Source organism: Ictalurus furcatus, chromosome 7 (genome assembly GCF_023375685.1).
Source record: "Ictalurus furcatus strain D&B chromosome 7, Billie_1.0, whole genome shotgun sequence".
NCBI classification, from domain to species: domain Eukaryota; kingdom Metazoa; phylum Chordata; class Actinopteri; order Siluriformes; family Ictaluridae; genus Ictalurus; species Ictalurus furcatus.
Window position 1 is genome coordinate 8,128,087 of NC_071261.1, and position 13,677 is coordinate 8,141,763.

Consider the following 13,677-nt stretch of genomic DNA (forward strand, 5'->3'; position numbering starts at 1 on the left):
TGGGTCGCGAGTGTTTGTTTCAGTGGTGTAAGAGTTCGAGTGTGATTATTCGGGAGAGCTATGAAAATTGGAGAAAGGTGGACTCCGGACTTGCTCGTGAAAGCAGTTTGCATCTACACGATGATGCTGTACTCAGTCCCGAGGACTTTTCTATCCCTTCAAATGAGGTGTGTGTCTAATTTTAACCAGGAGAGTTTTGCTTGCCTTTTGAGCTAATTAAACCGCTTAAATCTCCGCAGGCCGTCGCGTGCAAAACTATACAACGAGTGTCCGTGTTGAAGGAAAGAGCCTTCACCTTTTACTCGTGAAAAGCTCGAGTCTATTAGCTAACTAGCATTCCAACATTTCTCTCATCCGCGCTGCCTCCGACTCGAGGAAAACAATAATAAAATATATCATAAAAACTGTACATACAATATATAATGTAATATTAAAGCTCGTGTGTAAAATTAAGCAACGAGAGTCCGTGTTGAAGGGAATATTTTGGCCTTTTTTATTTGTGAAAAGCTCGAGTCTATTAGCGAAACAGCATTCCAACATTTCTCTCATCCGCACTGCCTGTGGTTGTGTTATGTTTTCCTCCATAGTCACGCCAGGGGCTAATGATTCAAATAGACAGGGCGTAGGACCTGCACTGCTATCTACTGTGTCTCCATTTAGCCCTGGGGTTTCAGAAGGAGAGAAGTCCTCTGCCTCATCTGCAAACTTTGTCACTATCCATCTTTTTTTTGGAGTGGTGTGAAGGCTCGCCCCCCTCTTCGTCTCCTGCCTTTCCCTGCCACGCCCACTCCCCCTCAATTCTTCTCACAGCCATCCACGCCCACTTAAACTGCAATTTTCAAAAACACAGAGAGGTAGACTAGAGCTGAAAGAGGGAGGTTTCTTGACCCTTTAAGTCAATCTTCCTGTCTTACTTTTTACCTCAGTGTTGTCCACTCCACTGCTGATCTGTTCTCAGCAGTAAAGATTGATGGGTTGGAGTGAGTAAACATTGCAGTAGTCCTGCTGAAGCAGAGAGAACATTCTGATCTTTAACGAAACACCCCCAGTTCCTATGCCAGTGGGAATGCGGTCAAGTCAGGGTGGACTTAGCTCTGATTATTGGAAATTATTATTTTTTTTTAAATTAAATCAGGATCATCCACAGGATAATGGGGCGCTCGTTTGCATTTTTATTGTGCTAATCTTATGAATAGGAAATGTCGCTTACTCCGTGTTACCTCTGGGATAGCCGAGGAAAAAAGTATCAATAAAAACATGCAGTCACATCTGACTTGCCATGAGCGCAAGGGTCAACGTTCTAATCTAATCTAATCTAATTTAATCTAACGAGAGCCTTAGCTAATGTCCTGCCCTCCACACAAAGAGGCCAGGTATGTTTAATTCAATTCAATTCAATTTGTATAGCACTTTTAACAATGAACATGGTCACAAAGCAGCTTTACAGACATATATGAATTCAGGATATAAATTTTAAAATGTATAAATTTTACATTTATCCACAATGAGCAAGCCAGAGGCGACGGTGGCGAAGAAAAACTCCCCGAGACGATATGAGGAAGAAACCTTGAGAGGAACCAGACTCAAAAGGGAACCCATGTGGGGCCATCCTCGGCAACTGCGAGTGATTTCCAAGTGATGAGAACTTCAACCAGTAAGTAAGGCATCAGGATGGATCAGGCAGGTCCGGAGAGCAGAAGGGGTCAGGAACGAAATAATAATATGTATGTAATATGCAACAATAATAATAAATAATATGTTTCTTGCTGCCCTGTGATGGACTGGCACCCCGTCCAGGGTGTACCCCGCTTTGTGCCCGATGCTCCCTGGGGTAGGCTCCAGGTTCCCCGTGACCCTGAAAAGGATAAGCGGTATAGAAGATGGATGGATGGATGTTTCTTGCAGGTGATTATAAGAAACATAACTCTAAATGAGTTTCAACCACCAGGCTCAAGAGAGTTGCATGGGTGTATATGTAGTAAGTAGTTTGTTTAAGGCAAATGCAGAGAATTTAATCAGATCCTTTCCTGCTAAAATGTCTCACTTTGAGCAACGTATACTCTGTTAATTATCGCTAGACCTCATATATATATATATAATGACTATGAAGTCCAGAGTATATATGTGTACATGATGTGTTTTTCTTTTGATGTCATTCAAAATCTGCTCGCTTTATTTGCTGTTGTCCTTATTTGGACAGCAGGAAGAGAGCTGCATAAGTCTCAGCTCCGAACGGCTCAATAAAAATGACGAGCATGACAGCACTTCTCAGGGCTGTGTCAGCCTGATTGTCATTCTGTCTGCAGGCATGACAGACAGCCCCGTCCCTCTTCTTCCCTTGTAGTGCCTCACACACTGCTCAGCTTCCATTTGCATCATCCTCACCAGTGGCACTCCTCTGTTCTCAAGATAGCGTTCAGCATCTGAGGTCAGACGCGTCCCACACACCACTTCTACAATACTATATGGTGAGTGGCCTACCTGAGAGATCAGCTGTATCACACAGACGCTTCTAAACATTAAAAGAGCACCATTCAACAAAAGAGACCGCACGATAAATTAGAACTAGTCGCAACTTATGATAAATTCCCAGAATTGCTTAACGTATAATGTAGAATTGATTACATGAAATACAAGGATCCAGTGATGGGTTAAATCGATGAATCGTTAATGGTTTGTGTGAGCAAACAAATATCTCATCTTATTTACCACGGAAGTATGTTATAGGAAGTATGTCCCATTAATTGCAAAGTAAATGCTGAACATTTTGAATGAATCATTTCCATCCGCTAGCACAAACACACAGGAAACACACACACAGTCTCTGCAGCCAGTCCCAGATGGGCCACTGTATGGGGAACGAAGTCGACTGGAAGATTAGAGGAAATAATTACAGCTCCTACATTTGAATTCCATCTCCTCTAGGTAATAAATGTGTTTCCAGCTGCAGCTAAATGACCTGTTGCCCCCTTGTGTGGGTGTGTGGGTGTATGTATGTATGCTTGTTTGTATATATGTATATGCATTATATATATATATATATATATATATATATATATATATATATATATATATATATATATATATATATATAAGCCTCTTACTGTAATGTCTAATAAGATAGAAGAACATTTGTTTTCTTATTGTTCTTAGGTGTGAAAATGTGTACTGCCCACTATGTACTAAAATCCAGAGACTGTGGTTGCCTTTGCAACACATTGCAACCATTTCTGTGTTAATTTGCTGGAACTAATTAACTACAGTCATGTATAACTTCAGAGATCATTTAGTTTACTTGTATGGCCAAGACCTAACCTCCTGGCAGAGGTAACCAGGTTTTGAGCTGTGATAGCATGGGAACAGAAATTATGATCTTCGAAACAGTCCCTGTAGATCAGCTGCAAAACAGTCGCAAATGACACGCCACCATATTACATTTTAAAGTAGGTGTAAGATGTTTAAACTTGTACACAATCACCGTTTTTGTTTTGCCAAGACATGACGTGACGGTTGTCACATCAATCGACTGAACTGTGATATTTTGGGGTCTCTCAAAATCGTCCACGTTCACCATTTGCTCATGTATCATCCTCCTGGCAAGATTTGAACTAATCTATACCTTCTATGCTCATTTTTAACACTCTTCATTTCAGTGTTTTAATGTCAGGTTTGAACAAGATGATTACTGTGTCGTGAAGTTTCCTTCTGTTTCCTTGGCAACTGTACCGTGAAAGAAGATGAGAAAGTTAGAGGATTTGAGGCATGGGGAAGTGGCTGCACGTAGTAAAACACCACCGCGAGGTATTATTCAATGCTATTTTTTAAAAATACAAAGCATGTATACGATTGTACTGAATAATAGCTACTACAAATGAGCAATGTCTAACATTGAAAAACATAAACATTGCGTTTACCTCATTTTAATATGAGAGCAAGCATACCACAACTGCTGTGTACATTGCTTAGCAACATGTATGGAGGGAAATGTGATCTTTAGGTGCATTTTTGTACTTTAATTCAGTATTTACTCAATAATAAAAATATATATATATAAGACTGCAATGCAAAATATAATTATGAAAATAATGCAAAGAGACATTTTATATGTAGGGTATTTATATGTACATTGTGGTCTAGTTGAGTAGTAATTTAATACCGTCTGCGACGTGTGGAATTATTACATTTTGTATGAAGACTTGCCAGAGGGGCCGCTTCATACATTTTAAAATTACAAGCTATGCCAGAATATGAAACCTAGCAACTCTTTAATATTTTGTGTTCGAAACTGTTTCAAAGGCATTTTTTTTGTATTCCCTAAAGAAAAGGTGGTCACTTTCTGCACCACAATGCTCAGATACAAGTCTCTGGCCTGCACACCTGGTCAGACCACCAATGCATTTTTTTCTCCCGTAATGATAAAATGAACTGCCAAAATTTGTACCCATTGCAGATTTCCTCCGAACTTCAGAAGACTTTTGAAAACCTACAGTAAGTGTGTGTGTGTTTTAGTCCGTGTGTTCCCTATTGCCACGTCCTTTTTAATATAAATCAGTATATCGTACGGTTTCGTATTTCTCTATTCACTGATGGCTGGTCGTGATAGGAAATGAAATGATAATGAAGCTATTAGGGTTGATCAATGCGTTATATTTAATATAATCATCGATAATGATGTGTTAGGGATGCGGGTGAAAAACATTAGCCAAAAATGCACTTTATTCTGTGTATTTTTTTTTGTACACCCATTGGTGCTGTTGGGCCTGGTTCCACAAAATTTTCCAAAAAAATCTGAGAAAGTGTGTGAATTAGGTGTGTCTGATTAGTATTCCGGAGAAGGCGAACGTGTCTGTGTGTTCGTTTGGGAGTCGTAGTCGTCGTCGGCCATGTTTGTAGATAACGGTGCATTCTGGGAAATGGAGTCGCTGGTTTGCTGAGATATGACAGATGCCAAAAGATAAGCCTTATATTTTTAACTCTGGAAGTCCTAGATTACAAGTTTAGTCATTTTAAGTACTATCATTTATTTTTAGCATTGTGTTCAGTTTTTTTTTTTTTCCTACAACTATCTTGCACCTGCTTCCTTGCATCTCCTCGACATGTCGATGCTTGTAGCTAATACTGTCTTACTTTGCATTAAAAACATCTCACAAATCCAATCAACATTCGGTGAGTTTTTTGTTCAAAAATTTGCATGAAATTGTCTTTCACAGTGACGTTTATTGGTAAATGAGACCGTACATTTTAGCTGTACTCATGACGTCACATGACGTGTCTTGGCGCAACTCTTCTAAAAAAAAAAAATCTACGGTAATTTGTGATCAATTGCAAGCCCCTCCGAATATTATTGGAGTTTCCTTGATTTTGCGTTAATTGCAAAATCGCAAATCCTGGACGGACTGACGGATGAATAAACGTGAACGTAGGCTGCAGTTTCTGTAAATATCATGATGCTATGTAATGGACAGCAGGCCGCCCTTCTTAGATCGCACTTCGTAATTGTCTCTTTAGGTCTACTGCAAAAAAAAAAATAATGGCATCATAAGCTAAACTACAACAAATAGATTTTTTTGCATCAACAGGTTCTGTAGCAAACACTCCTCTGATGTTGAATCTTGTTAGTTGTGAGCAACAGACAGACAATCTTTCAGACGTGCTGCACTCCTTCCTAATGAGTTACTCCTTCATGCCTCCTGTGGATAATACATGACTGAAGGTGGTTAATCAACTTGTGAAAGAACCCGAGACGAATGTGATCTCCTGTGGCCAGACTTTCTCATAACTTCTTCTGACAAGGCATTTATCATACTTGATGTAAGCTTATTTAATACCACACTGAAACTCATCTCAAAATGATAAAGAACACAGACAATAAACCTTCTCTCGCGCCGTCTGTGATTACCTGCTAATGACAGGTTTAAATAAACGCTTAAGACCTAAATCTTAGCTTCTTTAGCGCTCTCGTCTGGAATATTTTGGGCCGTATTCGCAAAAAGAGCGAATTTTCAGACTGATTTTTAATATTGCAAAAAGGATTTCACTCTAATTTCACAGAATTGCTGTCGTTTGGTTTCATTTCTATACCCTAAATCATCGGAGTACCAGGTAATTAGAGGCAGCTATTTTATTTGTTTAATAAAACTTACCAAAAGCCTGTATTCGCTCACTCTCCAGGGAAATATTTCCTTGTGACAGCCTGCATTGGCAGAATGGAAACAGCAATAAGAGTGATTTTGTTTTTTTTTATTTTTTTATTTTTTTATCCAAGGCGTAGAGAGAAAATGAAAACCTCTAGGATACACGTTTAATCGCATCTCCATTTTTAATCGCATGAAAGTGACTTGTGCTGGCTCATCCTGGGAGAAACCGATGTGGAAAATGAGTTCATATAGTTAAAACAATCATGCTATGATTGATTATTCTCTGAAAGTAATGATAAACGTGCTTTTTCAGACGCAACTGTTTTTGGTACGCAGCTGGTACAAGGTGAGAAAAATAATAGCACGAGCAACAGGCATTAACCTGTAACTTCCTCGAACACTGAGTCAAAATGCCAGACATGCGCCTATCTAGTGTCAAAAACTCGGAAGATTCAATAAACTGTAATTAGTTTTGGACTTGTTCTAACGAGCTCATCTATTAAAATGATAAATTAGCACTTTTCTGAGATGATAACCCTTAATTACTTCAGAAATGTTGTATAGGCAGACTGTGTAGGCCGCAGAATGGAAATGACCCAGGAGTGTTTCAATTTTAGCCAAATAAGCCTTTCAACAAATATGTATCCCTTCTTTAAAATCATTTGTTTTGTTTTGTTTTACTTGTAGAAATTGAGCTATTCTGAGGCAGCGGTGGCATTCATTTAACAGAAGTATCTGTCTGGCTGATCATTTCACAGATTTTGCATATCAGTGCGTGCATCGGAGATTGAAATCCATTCCGTTTCCTCGATAGCGCTGCGATGGTTTCCCATTACGTAGATGTCACCCTGAGGTGAAATGAAAATGCCATGCCAATTTCTGCAAGGCAGCGCACTAAATGCTTGAAGCCAGCTCATATAAGGTGAAATATACTCTCGTAGTTTAACCTCGGGCTTTTCTATGATGGCACAGAAACAGAAGGTTGGTTGTGTAGTGTGACGGAAACTAAACTACGGTAGGTTTCAGTAAAAAATAATAATACTAATAAAATAAAATAGTGTACTGTAGCGATATTATATGTCCATGAGGATCTGAACATCAAGAACGTTAGTGATATTAGATATGCCTAACAAATGGCATCCCAATACATCCCATGTGGCTGAGGTCAAGGCTAAAGGAAGTCCGGGTCAGTTTTTTCATTCTGCCCTGAGCAAACATTTTCCCAGGGCTTGCTCGTTAAGGGTCTAGATCTAGATTTCTGTACAGATGTTTTGTAACAGCCTCTATTGTTTAGAGCATTGTACAATGTCGTTCCATGCTGGAGTGTGATGTTTTAACTGGAGCAGGTGAGGGTTAATGAAAGCACTAGAGCATTATTACCTCCGCTTTCCCTTATAGCTGGAAATACACATTGAGGCAGGTTGCGTTCTCTAACAATACACCAAACAAACACACTTCCAGCTTGCCATCGTTCACAGCGTCCGTTATTCCTGACCCCAGTTAATGCCTTTCCAGCACTCCATGTCCAACAGCGTGAGTTTTACACCAATCTAGACAGTGCCTTTCATTGCAAATTCCTAAAAAAAGAAAAAAAAAAATCCTAGGCTTGTGTGGCTATGGGATTCCACGCTGTTTATCACCTAACAAATAGTTCCTATATTGTTTGGGTTTTTTTTTTTTTTCCCCAAGGAAGTACAATTCCAGATTCACCAAAACAAAGCTGGTATCTGGACACTTTTACATACATTCCATGCCAAAGTATGGGTGAAGTATCAAAAATAGTTTGCATTCCAGTGAACACGTTAAGAAGCAACATGGCGGCTACTGTCATTTGAAATAACCTATTATATAGGCACATTACGTTGAAAAATTACAACTACAGGTCTCGTGTTCATTTTCACCAAGTTATTATTTGTATTCCTTTAGTCATATAATGAACAAATTCAGGGTCTGCAATGACTAATGTACCATTCACTGACTTTTTAGTCATAAATGAGATGCCATCCACATATCTTTTGCATGTCATGTCTTGTCATATTTACGAGAGCCTTTCAACTCAATATTGCCTGGGTACTTGACTCATGCCGTCTTTATCTCTACAACGAGGCAAAACGTGCATTGTGTTACACTGCAGCCTCACAGTGACCAAGGTCTCAAGCAGAACCATTTCAATAGTTTCATCTGCGTTTCCCTGGGAACGCTTTATTCTCTCTTAATCAACAAGTACAATGCCTTCCTCTCTCTGCTTAAGCATGGAATCTCTGATTGCTTTTCTCGCACGACTGCACAATCGTCCAACCAGAGCAAGCTAACAGATCGCATCTGTAGGTGTGCGTCAGTATTCGGGATAACGTTGGACGGGGCATCTCATTCATATGGTGTGCAGCTGTCAGTCCCAATTGAGACAAGGATGCGAAGCATTAGGAATGAAAACAGCGTTTGTTCCGTAAAGTAGAAAATTTACACCCGGAAATCGTCTTCAGCGCGATCGGTTCAGATCCGATCATCCGCTGTGTTATGTAAGACCGATGTCAGGTGAATGGCATGTTATGTAAGTGGCACTTGCTGGCAGTTTAGGCTTGTGACCTGCTGAGACACAGTCACTGGAAAGCACACTTCCTGTGCTATTCAGTGGTCATTATGGGCTAATGGCCAGTGGAGTGCTGTACTTCCATGCTTCGTCCTGGACTTGAGGGAGGATTAGGGAGTAGCGGGCTGAGAAAACAAAACAGTTTAGTTTAGTCACTTTTAATTAGATAATTAGCTCGTTGTCTTTTTCCGGCATTCGAGATGGGCTGAGGAAGCACTACGACGAAAGGGCTAGGGGACGGATCTGAGGGGAACGCGTTAACCCGGTGTTCTCTGACCGAGTAAGAATTCATTCCCGCACGATGACTCCTTGCTCTTCGCCTGCGTTATTTCCTGGACAGATTGCACACTTGACCTGTTTTTTTGGCCCGCTATTGATTTTGAAGCATTACAGCAATATTAGGATGAGGTGGGAGACTTTTCTGAGTGAAGGCTCCAATAAGCTCATTTTGTCCCCTCTTCCCACTTCTCATGGCTTTGTTGACTTTGTGCTCCTCGGGTCGATAAAAATAAATTCCTTTGTGAGTGTCTCTGAAATATTGCCTTGTCACGCAGCATCCTCTTCAGACTTAGATAGGGGAATAGGACATTAATCAAATAAAGGTGATCTCATTTCAATCAGACCCTGCAATCCTGTGCATCCTGGATCCTGGCAGAGTGTGGACAGCTTTAACCTGTTACAAGTCAAGCCCCGTATACCACAGAGCCATCCTGTCAGTCCCGATGTCATTCATTCGTCTGTTCGGGCGGGGGGGGGGGTTCTTTTCTTTCTCTTCCAGTGCTCATTTCATGTGGCGGAGACACACAGCGAAAGCTCTCTGTCTCTATGTGCATTAGCTGGTCTTTAACATGAATTATTGATTTGACTTTACTGATCACCAAGTCCACAGCTCCTGGCCTCATAGCACTGTGTGCAAAGTGCTTAAATGAGCTTTCAAACAACAGCCTGGCTGCGAAGGACGACGTTGTAAAACTTAGCCATTATCTTATTTCGCACTATTAATCCAAAGATGACATTTTTTGTCTTTTTTTTTTTTTTTCCACTTTAGGACAGCTTTACAGGCTGATGTATTTGTACCGCATGAAGCTTTTAGGAACGTTTCATTTGTTACTTAACCTGGCACTTGCCCTTTGTATTTGAAGCGGTGAGGTATAAATACAGCTCTGTGTCTGTGCTTTCTTTGACATGGTTTACAGGTGAAACGTTATTTGAAATTGCAAATGAAATAATGAAGGTCGAAGAATTGTTCTGCGTGGCAATATGATCAGTGCTGGAAGTGATTTCCATACCGTGATATACCGATCCTCCATGAGAAGAAAGGCGAGGCCATATGCTCCATAGTGACGTAAGAACTCATGACATCACCTCCGCAATCTGTTTGGACATGCACGTCCCATCATCTACTCATGTAGTTGAGTCACGGGGACGAAAGATCGATTTCTAGATGACATTACATCCGAGTCGAAAATGGAACGGATGAATGCACGCTGATAGAGCAAATATTTATGACTCTTCCCATTATGGCAATTTGGTGGATAAACAATTAGCTCACAATATTGTATAAATAATAACTGTTGAAATGATTACATCATAGATTTTAAACTAAAAAGAACAGTGACACAGAGCTCAAATGATCCAAATGAATGTTTTAAGGTCTCCTACATTAGGTAACTTAAGATTACTTAAGGTAAGTACTTAAGGTAAATTAAGTTAACTTAAAGGTAACTTAAAAAGGTGATCATTACAAGATACTCCAACTCCAAGTAAAGTCCTATTTATTAATATAATGCATTTAAAAACAACTTCCATGGCCCCGAGTGCTGTACACAGGTGACTTAACGTATAAAGAATACTGAGATTTGAAAAGTTAATAATAAAAATAAAGTCAAACAACATTGACGTACAAATGATTAATAATAGAAATAGAAACTTCGAGTAATACGTACATCTGGGAGGCTGCGACTTTCATCTAGCACTTTCTCTTCAAGTATCATTTCTTTCTCAAAGTGTGAATCATCCACATAGGCATTAACGGATATTTAGGTAGGATTTGAGTATGAGGGATTGCAGTCTCTAGCGAACACAACCACTTAATTAAACCATTGGAGGCGAGAGCAGTCACATCATGCTAACGCTCAAGGTTATCCTTTTATCTGACGTTTGAAAGCAGAGAGAAGTCTTGGCGTGTTTGACAAGGCATAATGAGTTTTTAAAAGCGCTGTAGTGTAGGAGACATGGAGGGTCAACTGAGGGGGCAAACAGCAAGTAAGTAAAAAAAAAAAAAAAAAAAAAAAAAAAGAAAAAAGGGAAGGCAAAAAAATAATAAATAAACTCACCACGAGTGAAGACGACCAAGTCGTCATGGAAAATGAAATTAAGAATCATGCTATCAATCCATTTCTATATATTTCTCTAAATATTACAACTTGACAGACATTAAAAGATTAAAATTGAAAAGGGAAAAACAAATAATCAGCTTAGAGTCACCGTTGGTAAAGTAATGTCTAAAATATGCAAATAACCATCAGCCATCTCCAAAAGCATAATATCTGGAGGAATTTTGTCTAGTTAAGTCAATATAAGTGGGTTTTACTGCAAATCCTCCATGTAACTGTAAATATTTTGGAGTGAAATCCATCCACCCATCCATCTATTTTCTGTTCTGCTTATCCTACACAGGGTCACGGGGAGCCTGGAGCCTATCACAGGGGACTTCAGGCGGAAGGCAGTGGGCACCTTGGACGGGGTGCCAACCCATCGCAGGGCACAATCACACACACATTCACACACTACGGACAATTCAGAGATGCCAATCAGCCTACAACGCGTGTCTTTGGATTGCAGGAGGAAACCAGAATACCAGGAGGAAACCCCTGAAGCACTGGGAGAACGTGCGAGCTCGGCGCACGCAGGGCGGAGACGGGATTCGAACCCGGAGGTGCGAGGCGAACGTGCTAACCACTGAGCCACCGTACCGCCCCCACTTTGGAGTGGGGTTGTTGTTGAGGGTTTTTTTTTTTCTTTTCAGGACTACGCTGCAACACATATTCCAACAACACTGTACACAAGACTACATCAAGTCCAAACACAAGACCGTATGAGACCGATGTAAAAATCTATAATAAATACATAAGACGCAGGAAAACGAATACACAGGACAGTTACAACTTAGACAAGATAACAGAGCAGTATTGAATAGAAGAAAGCAGAGCAAACAATTGTCTGCACACTATTGACTCCATTACCATGCAGTGTGTGTAGGCAACATATGGAGAAAAAGTGTAGAAGCGAGAACAGTGTCTTGTACCAGCATAATAACATTGTCTAGGAATTTTAAAAATGTAACCTCTGACCTTTCCACAGCTTAGTATTCATTTATTCATAATAAAGCATATTACTTAGAAACGGCTATGAATCTTTCAGTAACCACGATGAAAATCACAGGAATACCTTCCGTTGCTTCCGCAGTGTGCTCATCTTGAAGCGATAAGAAATACAATAAATAACGTATTTTTGCTGACAATACTAAAAGAGCACAGATAATATTACATTGTATTTATTTATTTATTTATTTATTTATTCTTTTAAAGGTAGATTTTTATTTAACAAACACTGATTCAGTAAGGTTCTCTGGAACATTATGTAGAGTTTCATCACATCTCTTCAGCACACAGACCGAATGTGACACAGAGATATTAATGAACCGGAGTTGTGTAACGTCTATGCCAGAATGGGTGGGGCAAAAGACAGAAAAACAAAAAACAGCGCACAAGCCAAATGATTCATTATGCCTCATCTAGTTGATAATCTGCTCAGTACAAGTCATTATCTCTTTTGTCCGGCACTGTGGCACAACCCGGGTAGAAGTCTGTGCCCTTTGCCGGTCTTGTTATAGTCGAGGGATCTTATAGATTCAGATGATCCATACTATTTGTCCAGTGTGTGACAGGAACTGTCCCTCCTGTGCGCAATTTCAGCTCATTAACATTTCAGGTGACGCGTCTGTCATGACCCTAATCAGGTATTCTGGAGTAAGGCTTATGACCATATTAACATTTCGGAGTCATTCAACTGCAGTACCCCAAATGACTGCTAGCTTGTGTGTGTGTGTGTGTGTGTGTGTGTGTGTGTGTGTGTGTGTGTGTGTGTGTGTCTCAGTTTGTTCAAAACAAGATCAAGTAGTCTGCTTTCTTGTGTAGGTGAACGTGTTATTTATCTGAGTGGAAAGCCAGGCTTGGTGTTGTTAGAAAAAAAGCACTTCTTTATTATATTTAACTGACAAAATTACACCCTATAAACTTTCTTTTTTTTATAAAGTGCACCACTAACGAGGTCCGGTTCGTTTTTGATGTGAAGCCTGCTTAAAAATGTTGCATTTTAGTCCAATTAAAGATTAATTGCATTTCTCTCAGAAAACATTTCACGCATGGTTCACAGTGTTCAAATAACTTTGTTGCCCTAAATTCAAGTTTCTAAAGTCAAATATCGTGCAAAAAAAAATGACCACTAATGCGATGATATCCTTTAGCTCACCAGACATGTGCATCTTTTGCAATGATCAACTGGTAAATCCTGCCTCTGTGGTGCATGAACAATAGTGGCTCATGTTAGTACTGCTAGAATACTAGCTATCATATGATACTAGCATTATATTAAAATACTCCTACATCATTCACATAATCCAATAAATTGGATTATGTGTTGGATTAGGTGCAAGCAAGGCAGGGACACACCCGAAATGGGCTGCCAGTCCATCACAGGGCACACAAATTCACATATGTATTCATACCTAGGGGCAATTTAAAGTTGCCAGTCTACCTACAGGTATGTTTTTGGTAGGCTAGATGGTAGGAAAGCCGGAGAACGCAGAAGACATGAGGAGAACTCTACACAGACAGAATGAGACCATTTTCAACATGAAAATAATGCGGACGGATTTGGGAAGTAAGT